Raw genomic sequence first — 5,000 nt, 5'->3', positions numbered from 1 at the left:
TCTCTATTTGTGCAATATCCTTTTGGTAGTTTGTACCATATCACGTTGCAGTACTCGATGGAATATGTATATAAAGTTTTGTACAGCATAATCATGTGTTCAGCTTTTCTTGTTATAAGTGTCTGAATAGCATTACCATTTTTTCTTTACATTTAGCCAACAGTGTTGCTATTTGGTCATTGCATAACATAGTCCTGTTTAACATTACACCAAGGTCTTCAATTGCTGCCTTGTTTGTGATTGTCACGTTATTAGGTTCCCTGTATGCATATAATATTATTTCTCTGTTTGCATAATTTATTGATTCGAATTTATCGGAGTTAAATACCATCCTATTTATCTCCACCCATTCATATATTTTGTTTAGATCTCTTTGTAATGAGTTCCTATCTTCATCACAAGTATTTTCTCTACTTATTCTTGTGGCATCGGTGAAACTTCTCACTACAGTCTTTAACATTAAAGTATATGTCTACGATCATAATAACTAACAGAAGTGCAGCTAATACCATAACCTGTGGCAAGCCAGATATTACCTGAGCTTCATCTGATTTCTCGTCATTTCAAACCACTATATGTTTACTGTTTTGTAGAAATTCTTTTATCCATTTTCCTATCTTTCTCTTAATATTATGCTTAATCATTTTTCTCTAATATATTATGGTCTACCTTGTCAAAGGCTTTTACAAAATCTAGATATACCACATCTGTGTCTTTTTCATTTATCTTATTTTTATATATGTCTCCACTGTGTGCTATCAGTTGGGTTTGTGTACTTTTTCCGGGCACAAACCCGTGTTGACATATATTAAATAAATTATTTTTAACCAAATGATTCATTATTTTCATTTGTATTACCCTTTCATACACTTTCATAATATGTGATGTTAGACTAACAGGTCTATAACTGCTTGCCTCTAGTCTTGATCCACTTTTGAAAATAGGGGTTATATATGCTAATTTGTTTAACATATATCTCCCTCATTTCTACACTTTGTCGTAGCAGTATTGCGAACGGTTTTGCACTAGTGTGTGCGTTTTTTTTTTTTTTTTTTTTTTTTTTTTTTTTTTAACAAAATCGCTGGAACTCCATCTGGCCCGGCCGCTGATCGATTTTTAATCTCGCTTACAACCTGCACAATATCTGCTTCATGAATATCTATATCCGTTAGATATTCAATATTTTCTTCTTTCATTTCTGTTTCATTATTCTCATTCGCAATTCTTGGCGTGAATTCACTCATATTTTTTCTGGTAATATGTTGCATATTTCTTTTTTTTATTGGTTAACCGTCCTTCAATTCTCAGAGGGCCTATTTCTAATCTCCCTTTATACATCTTTTTCGCATATGAGTAAAGTACTTTGGGGTTTTTCTTGAAATTTTTAAGTGTCCTTTCTACTAAGTTCCTTTTTTTTCATTTTCTTTCGATTGTATAATCATTTTCTGCATTTTCTATCTTACTTTTTATTTCTCTCATTTTCCACATTTTTTTTTTTTTGCAAGATTTATCTTTCACTTTCTAATTTTCTGGAATAAGATCCTTTTGTCTTTTGTTATGCATGTCTAATGTTTATTTTTTATTTTTTTGGTACATATTTTTCAACAATTTTCTCCAGTATTTTGTACAATATATCCTTATTTACCTGTATATTATCACTTCCTAAGACATTTTTTCAATCTTTGTTCAATCATTCATTTATTTCTGAATATTTTATATTCTTACCATAGAAATTATATTTTCCATATTTTTCCCAACGTTTTGTGCTTTGATTATCTCTGCATCACTTGCTTTGGAATGGAATATCAATTCTGTGACATTGCGGTCTGAAATTCCCGTTATACACTATCATTTCTTTAACATAATTCACCTCATTCACAAATACTAAATCTAGTACATTGTCCTTTCTTGTTGGAATGTGGTTTATTTGTTGCATATTTTGTTCTAATAGCATATCTTGAATCTTTTCAAATTGCCTCTTATCTTCTGCGCTACTATTACTATCTTTTTTTTTCATATGTATACATACAACCACTTTCTTCTATCCGTTCTTTCCAATACACGAAAGGAAAGTTAAAATCTTCGGATAGGAGTATACTCCAGTCCTTATGGTTTCTACATATATTATCTATATTTTCTATTATTATGTCAAACTGCTTAGTATTTGGGGGTCTGTAAACTACAATATCCACTAATTTTTCATATTCAAATTCTACCGCAATCAATTCACATTCTGTGTAGCTGTGTTTTTCACACACACTTTTCCTTGATTTATGTCTCTTCCATATATTGTGGTTCCCCTTATATTCCTATTTGTTCTGTATGATCTATATGTTTGGAAACCCTTTATCTGGTCATCACTGCCAGTCTCTTGGGAATACCATGTTTCACCAATATTTAATATCTCAATTTTTTTCAATTTTGGGTAGTTCTTCTAAGAACTCTATTTTCCTGTTAGAGTTACTCGTGACTAAACCCTGTGCATTCATCACTATTATGGTTTGTGTTTTATCACTATTATTTAATATTGGTAATAATATGGATTCTGCCATGCATCCTTCCTGTTCTGATATGATTTTTTTCTTCATTACCAAGAATTCCTCCATTGAAAAGTCCAACTTTTCTATTATATTTGATCGTTCACCTTCATATTTATTTATGTGTGTATACCAGCAATTATCCCCATATCTGCACCAACCCCTGGCATTATAGTCCATTCTTTGTAGTTGGGCTCTAATTGTGCATATTTTGGTTGAAATGTATCATATATTTGGGCGTTTTGTGCATATCGTGGTATGTACTTGGCTTGTTTTCTGTTTTTTCTTTTCTTTTTTCCATTTTTGCTTTCATTATTCTATTCTGTTTGCAGAGTTTTCTGACTTTCATTCATGGTTGCAGGATGCATATATCGAAAACTTTTGTTGAATTTGCATAATTTTCCTCCTTTCCGGTTTTTGCATATTTTAGGATGGAGATCTCTGATATCGTCACCATATCAGTCTAAATACGCACATTTACCATATATTTCATAAATGTGGCCTATGTTTGGATGCTTGTGGTAGCATCTTTCGCCATATCTGCAATTCCCTCTTTAAAGTGAATTGCAGACTACCTTTTTTTTCTTTTCTAGTTCTTGCTCATCCCTAAAAGTATGTAGGTCCGGGTAGAGTCTCTTGGGTCTATTATTTGTTTCCATCTGATAATTTATGTCTTCGTAAGTATGTTGTTGAATGGCATCATATGTTGTATCAAAGATTTCCTCTGCATCCTTACACATATCATGTTCATTTTTCTCTTCTTGTTCTTCTTCTTGTTCTTGTTCTTCTTGTTCTTCTTCTTCTTCTTCTTCTTCTTCTTCATTTTCAACTTTTTGCAGAATTCAGTCTTGACTTAATTATATTTTCTATCCAGACTATGCATGTTGAGCAGAATACCTATGTGTCTTTAATATTTATATTTTTGTTGCAATTTAGCGCAAGTAGGGTGTGTTGGTACATGGTATACATCGCATTTCCTTAATAATTGTTGCGGGTTAAGAATACTGTACCACATCTTAAAAGTATTGCACCATTTTGTCATTCTTTTTACCAATACATCAGTCAGCACATTCACCATATTGGACTTTTTATTGTTCTTGAATGGAATGTGCTGATTGATGAAAACTTTCTTTATAAGTCTCTTTATCACCTGGATCTTGTTTGGAATTTTTTCTCTTATTTAGATGAAGATTTCCTCAGACTTGCTACAGTTTGTTGGATCATATTGTTTCAATATTTTTGAAAATGTTTTTCCCTCACACTGGTTGGAGCTATTTGTGACCTCTGTTACCAGTAGATTTAGTTCTTTTTGTGCCAACTCATGGAATTTACTCCTGCTCTTGCTGATTGCAGCAATATCTCTCTAAGACTTGTTTGTGTTAGGGGCTGCCATCTTGTTCAGATTTTTAGTATTTCACAATATAACTATCCTCTACCGACGTTTTATCACACTCTTCCGACCTCAAAATAATCACCGACTATTCACGAAAACTTGTATTTATATTGCACTCGATAGGCTTTTGTTATTCGCGTTAAATCATCTGATTTTCTCAGATCACAAAATAGGACTCACTAGTATACATTAGCACTCACTTAGAGAGAGAGAGAGAGAGAGAGAGAGAGAGAGAGAGAGAGAGAGACTTCATTGATGAATACATATGTAAAACAAAGAATTTATTGCATATGCATTTAGAGATGTTTTCAAGACTATGTATATACTGTTACTTTTTCGATAAATAGATGAATTTCCCTTTAGAATACGTAAAATCTTCGATATTGATCTAATAATCATTTTTGTTCTAATATCAGGAAGAGAGATTTCTCATTAACTCTAAAATCTAATCTACATAATTTCATTACAATTCATCATGCGATGAGAAAAGCTTCCATTGAAGTTGGATTTCTGCAACTGAAAGAATTAATGTTATTAGGACTTTATGCCTTGTTCAGATTAATGTCAAAGAGTTTCACTATTCCGACAAATTTTGTATCATCTTACTGGACGTAGATAGCCTAATTTATTTGCATTAACTGCAATTAAATCTTGAATTAAATTTAGTTTAAATGTATAATTAATTTTCCCTTGGAAATAATTACGTTGCTGAAGGATTAGATACACTAATTAAAACTTATTATAAGGCTCTATAATTTCTTCAAAGAAAAATATATAACGAAGGTCACACAAACACACACATCCACACACACAAACACACACACACACACACACACATATATATATATATATATATATATATATATATATATATATATATATATATACATATATATATATATATATATATATATATATATATATATATATATATATATATATATATATAAACAGTAAATATATATACATATATATATATATATATATATATATATATATATATATATAAATATATATATATATATATATATATATATATATTTATATATACAATATGTATATATATACAT

The sequence above is a fragment of the Palaemon carinicauda genome, chromosome 5 (genome assembly GCF_036898095.1).
Source record: "Palaemon carinicauda isolate YSFRI2023 chromosome 5, ASM3689809v2, whole genome shotgun sequence".
Lineage (NCBI taxonomy): Eukaryota > Metazoa > Arthropoda > Malacostraca > Decapoda > Palaemonidae > Palaemon > Palaemon carinicauda.
Note: the sequence above shows the minus strand (reverse complement) of the source record.